This window comes from Periplaneta americana, chromosome 10 (genome assembly GCF_040183065.1).
Source record: "Periplaneta americana isolate PAMFEO1 chromosome 10, P.americana_PAMFEO1_priV1, whole genome shotgun sequence".
NCBI classification, from domain to species: Eukaryota; Metazoa; Arthropoda; class Insecta; order Blattodea; family Blattidae; genus Periplaneta; species Periplaneta americana.
The window spans coordinates 132,787,554-132,793,765 of record NC_091126.1 but is presented as its reverse complement, the minus strand read 5'-3'; the positions used below and the strand labels follow the sequence as shown (position 1 = coordinate 132,793,765).

The 6,212-nt window shown below is 32.7% G+C and overlaps 1 long non-coding RNA gene across 1 annotated transcript in view; it reads right to left on the bottom strand.

The window, feature by feature from the left end:
• Positions 1-301: 301 nt before the first annotated feature.
• Positions 302-6,212, bottom strand: part of LOC138708035 (uncharacterized) — an 84,956-nt gene continuing 79,045 nt past the window's right edge. Inside the window, exon 5 of the long non-coding RNA XR_011334548.1 lies at positions 302-3,180. This is a non-coding gene — a long non-coding RNA (uncharacterized lncRNA). The remainder of the gene's footprint in view (positions 3,181-6,212) is intronic.

Genomic DNA, 6,212 nt, shown 5'->3' with positions numbered 1-6,212 from the left:
GTCCAGCTGCAAATGTTAAAAATAGAGGATATCTGAAAATGATCGGTGGTTCACCTATACCTCTTCTGTAGAAAAGTACAGGCATGGAGTCCAATTGGGAATATGATAGTGAAGATTTTGTTAATGGACTTTAGGTACCTCCTTTCAGCTTAAATATGTTCTTAAAATGTCAAGAAGAAAGAAAAAAATCCTCTCATTTCTATCTCCTCCACTTCAACCCTTATAGCCATTCTGTTCCTCCCATCGTCTTAATTCTAATTAAATTTTACATCTAAAAATAATTTCTACAACCAATGATTGTACTTAAGATAACATAATATCGATATAGATACACAAAATACAAACTGAATACACTTTATTAAAGAATTTCAACTGACATCGTTTCTAATGCAAAACTTTCCCTCTTCATTAAAAATTATACATTAGGCCTACATTCACATAGGCCTACTATTATGAAAAACAATGTACAATATAACATGCAAGTTGTTTAAAATTGAAAGCTAAGCAAATACCTTTTAAAAGTTACAACTTCACAAACACTGCTATATATCAAATATATAAATCAAAATTTCTATGTAACATTCATTATCATCTCTCATGCATTTTTCTCCAAATGATACTTCATCCTCAATGTTTTTCTTTACAAAAATAAAAGAGGGTAAGACACATTTTTAGCCTTGGCTTCATCTGTCTATATTTTCTTGGTCTCCTTTTCAGCTTCTTTTTCCCAGTTATCAGCCTCATTTAGTTTTTCTTGTACTTGGCCATTACATCCTTGACAATTTTTCGTTGACACTTTCTTTAGCTCTCTTTTCCTCTGCTTTCTTTTCTCGCTCTTTTACTTGATGTTTTCTTTCTTAATTACTCAGCTTGATTTTGTAGAGGTGTCATTTTTATATTTATGGCTTGTTTCTTCTTTCCTACTTTTTTCTTCTTATTATTCCAGTCGCTTATATTTTTCTTCAGCTAGATGTTCAGCATACATTTCTTGGTGACGCACAATTATTCTTTTAAGAAATGGAGTATCTTCGACTTCATTACATATATTTTTTGCCCTCTTCATATGAGACTCACCAGTAACTCTTTTCGAAGATGTCACAATTTTACCATGAAGTGCAGTTATTTTACATATCAAAATGTCTCAGTCGACTGCAGTGACGTGTGGTGATAAATAATCCTGGTGGTGCACAAATATTTATTATGATTATCATATTATTATTATTACACCCTATTATTATTATCATTATTATTATTATTATTATTATTATTATCATTATCATTATTTGTACTAACTACTCCATAACTATTAACATATGTTATATAGGTATAGAGTTACATAATTTTGTTAGTCAAGAAATTGCAGTTAATTTAGTTTCCTATGTAGGTCCATTAATAGCAAAGTAAAATGTTGAAATTCTATTGCAACACACCGTAAATAATATTGTTTTAGCTATATTGCGTTTTATAACAAAGTTCATCATCAGCCTTAAATGCTAAAAAGTCAACAGCATTCTTTATTTCTTTGAAATCTCATCATGGCATACACGCAAAATGGCTTGAAGGACTTCGTTCTGTATAGTGTTTGATGTGTCCTTAAACACTTTTGCTCTTTCCAAATGTTCCTTAAGAGTGCGTCTAATTCAGAACTTTTAAATTGATGAGGTCAAGAAAAATACTAGCGTTTAAAGATGAGTCTCCGTCATCGTGACCTCTTAAAGCCAACTCAAAAGCTCCACAAAACCGCACACACATATCTGTTCTTGGTAACTTTATCATTGTGAAGTTCAACAATCCAATATTAAATCCAATTGTGTCTGTATGTTTGTTTGAACCAATACTGCTACTTTAACATTATTGTTGATGTGTGCAGCTGAAGAATCGTGTTTTTTAATTCTTTCATTCATGTGATTCAAATCAATCATACCTGCAGAACGATAATCAAAATTAATTAGTTACTACGCACAGTCCTAAATTCAAACAGAAAAATAAATAAAATTCATAAAACGTACTTGTTTTTGTCAATAAATTATCGCCGTCGAACAATTGGCAAGCAAAACAAAATACAGCGTCTTTTATATTGTAGCCGCATATTGCTTTTTTGTAAGTCCGAATGTTCAATTTTCTTTTCTCTTCTCTATTACTATGCTTCGTCACTTGTAATTTTAATTCATGTGTAGATGTACCCATCTTCTTTATTTTGATCTTTTCGTGTAAAGGTCTTACAGAAAATTACATATTTCAAAGATTTTGCACACTATTCATTGTAACATTTGTGATGTAATGATCTAACGACTACTGCAGACAGCTTGAGAACACATCTGAAAGTGCTCCTAACCCCTCTTATGCACATTGTATTGCCTCCCTACCATGCTCCAAAGCCTGCCAGTTAAACAGCATTACTGCGCATGCTCCAATGGAACAGTGTGCCGCAAGTGTCGAGCGGTAAACATAATTCCCAGGCGTCAACAAGACCAGTACACGTGCAGTGTTATTTTTACACAGTATTATAATAAAGAATTACATCGCTCACATAGTCTACTGCAGCTCATTGATATAACTTTAAAAACATATGTTATTTGAAGAGGTGGTTCACTGCTCCTGTGCTCCTTAAGAGAAATCGCCACTGGTCGACTGAAAAACTTCGCTTGACATCACACTTTGCCATGATATATGATTAATCATGCCATGGTCAAGCCCTGAAAAGTTACATACATCTGAGGATTCTTTATTTAAATTTCTGCCCAATATTCATCAATGCGGATGATGCCATCAACATTATCCAGCATGTACAATTCTCACTCTGTGGACAATTCACCTATCTTTATGTGGGGAAGAGCATTAGGGAGGTTTTTTTAGCAATGTTAGTAAGCGAATCAGCAATTTTTAGGTTGTTCTTTTTATCTGGGAGCAGTTCACGCAAGTCTCTTAACACTTTGTTCTTAAACAAAAGGTAGTGCAGAAACTATTTAATTACATAACACATTATAGAATTTCTTCCACTGTACGAGTAGCACTTATTTCTTTGTTTCTCTTCAAGTCTTCATTGCACTGTTTGTCAAAACACAAATAGTCATTTTTTCCAAAAGTACAGAATGTTGACTGATATCAAAGCTTCAAACTAATAGCCTGGAGTATAATCAACAACTTCATTTACCAGAGCTCTTTTGATTAGAGTCTTTTCTGAAAAGAAAAGGCATTTAATAATAAGACGATGAATCAGAGTTGCTCCTTTCTGGGGGGGGGGGAAAAAAAAAAAAAAAAAAAAAAAAAAAAAAAAAAACTTAAATTTATTCACAATACTAAACACACCATGCATAAAGTAACAATGTATGAAAATAGGCTTTTTTCGATACAGAAATTATTTGCAACATCTCACTGGTTTTAAGGTCTTTCGATCAATGTGAAGATACAGAGGTTAAGAAGTAGGTACCTACTGTCCGTTACTCAGGAGAAGACGAGGGGCAAGAATGTGACCTTCTTGAATATCGCTGTTGATTATTATTAATATCGCTCAGATAAGCATCCCAGTAGCCAGGTTATTACTCGTGCAGGAAACATGAGTAACAATGCGTATGGAAACTAAAGCTAAGTTGAACAGAAGGAGACCTAATGTTTCCGCTTACTACATTACAAATATTGACATGTTGTCGTACGTTATCTGTTCACATCCCTTCCCCCTCAGTCCGCTCTCGTCTTCTCCTGAGTCACCGACAGTAGTGAAGTAAGGCATATTTTGCTCCTGTAATAGTGCAAATACAAGCAAAAGTTAAAAATTTGTCTTCAACAGTACACATGAATACATGTTTGGAGCACAAACGTGTTTCTCAGTCTTATCACAGTCAGCTTATCTTAAACTATTGCAAAGACAAATAGTAGAATACATCCACAGTAAATTAAAAAAATGAAGAATCTACTTTCTCACAACAAATTTAACAGCATTTATGACATGATGTAATGAACATCTATCTACATCAAACAAGTGGGAATTTTCTTGCCTTAAAATAGCATAGTTAGTATGCTTTTTTCTTACAGTCACTTCTGGACCTTCGGTATCAGTCGTAATACATACTATTCGAGATATCAATGGCTGAGAACCAAACTGTTCTAAGTCCAACTTTTTATAAGAAAGAAATCTGTGTTTCATTGCATTCCACTTCGTGTCTGCATATATGAATCGAACAAAATTGTAAATATTCCTTCCATAAGGTTGCTATGAAACTATTCCAAATTGTTTCATGAAGCTTCGAATGTCAGGAGCTTAAAATACCTCTCCTGAAAAAATAAAATAGTAAAATTGACTTGGAACAGTCTGGTTTCGGGCCATCGATATATCAATGTCAAATATCAGTAAAATAGGAATCACATTTCCTTTTTTTTGGGAAGTGCTTTAGCTTCTGGTAAGTACACCCTTGCAAGAAAATCTATTATATTTCCCTGTTTTTCATCATCAAAATATCGTACAATTATTACAAGCTCACTCTTTTTATGCATTGCTTTCATCTAGTCCCATTTAAAAGTATTTCCTTTTCAAATTCTCTTTTAAAACTGTTTCATATATTCGCCCTAAATAATATCTAACCAGGTAAAACATTTTCATATGATGCATGTGAAATGCACAAGTAATCTTACAGTCAGAAAACATTTTCTGAAACAACTGTGTTCAATGACCACAAAACCTGTATGGTATATTGCAATTGATGAATGCAGAGGCACACAAAACTTCAGAAATAGTAACAACATTGATAATTATTATTTTATTTTGAAATCTGCTGTCAAGTCTGTTACAGCTTCTCTATATTTCTTATGCTTTTCATTTCTTGAATGGTAGAAAATTTCTTGAACACCAATTATTGCAGACACTGAAAATTCTTTGAGCATCACACACATGAAACTAGAGTGCACTTCTTTCCTGGTCTGCTTCATTTTCCAATTTGATCATCATTATCCTATCTTTGAAAGAGGAAAACAATCCACTTTGAAAATGACACTGTTGTTAGGACAAATCTAACTAGAAATCTGTGGAGTAAAAGAAATAGATTTAATTTAATCATTAAAAAGGTATAAACAAAATTAATTAATATCAAATCTAAGTAATTAGGGCATAGATACCTTGGTATTGGAGTTAAAATATATATCGAAACAAAAGTAATTATATTAAGTGAAACTGATATGCATTTCGTTACATTTAAAGGAAAGTCCTTAAAAAAAAAGTAACTTATATCTGGACACACTGGTTTTCTCAAACTTTCTCTTTAGACTTTGTACAAAGGAGATTCCATTTGGCGTTTGCAACCATTTCTTTGCCTAAATTTACGATTGGTAATACCGGTACTTCTTTGAGTGTGGTACGACCCATGTATATTTTTATCCAACTAGGGAATAGTCTGTCGTGGAACCCTGAAACTGGAGGACAAGTTTGTGGTAAAAATGTCACTACAATTGCTTCATAAATATATAATAGTACAGAGCAATAAAGCCACACTAAATTCTAACAAAGCGAAAAGCAAAAAATCAAGTACTGTACTAAAGTTCATTCCTGTTACCGGTACCACTTGCTTATATTTGATTATGTGGTTAAGTTCCATATATACAGTCTCATTTCGGAATAAATATATATATATATATATATATATATATATATATATATATATATATAATTAAGTCATTTTACGAAAGAAAATACTGACCAAAAGAACCATTTTGCAAATTGAGCAGGTATAAATTTTTGTCCATTTTCTTCACTATTTCCTTATTTGCAGATAATTGAGCCCATGTATTTAAACTGATATACTGCTTTTATTGTACAACTGCAAAATTTCCAAGTCTGTACCTTCTTCTCCTACCAATAAATGGTCATTTCTATTAAGACGAACATTGAGTCTTCCCACACTACCTATAAATGCATCCGTCAGGTAATTTTCTCATCATGTTATCCGCACCATCGTGAACTTTAGTGATTACATATTAGTCATGTTCTAACAAAATGGATGACGATGTTCCCAGTCTGAATTCAAATGAGTAGAAAATATATATTCCAATTTTCGACAACAGATTAGATAAAAAAACTGAATAGGGTAGGAGACATTCCACATCATTGTCTCAGAAATTAAAATGTACTAAACTCATTTGATAAGCAACCACCGCACTTAACAGCTGCTATCCAGTGTTTATATGCTTTCTTAATGAGGTGTATGTGGTATTGAATAACATTT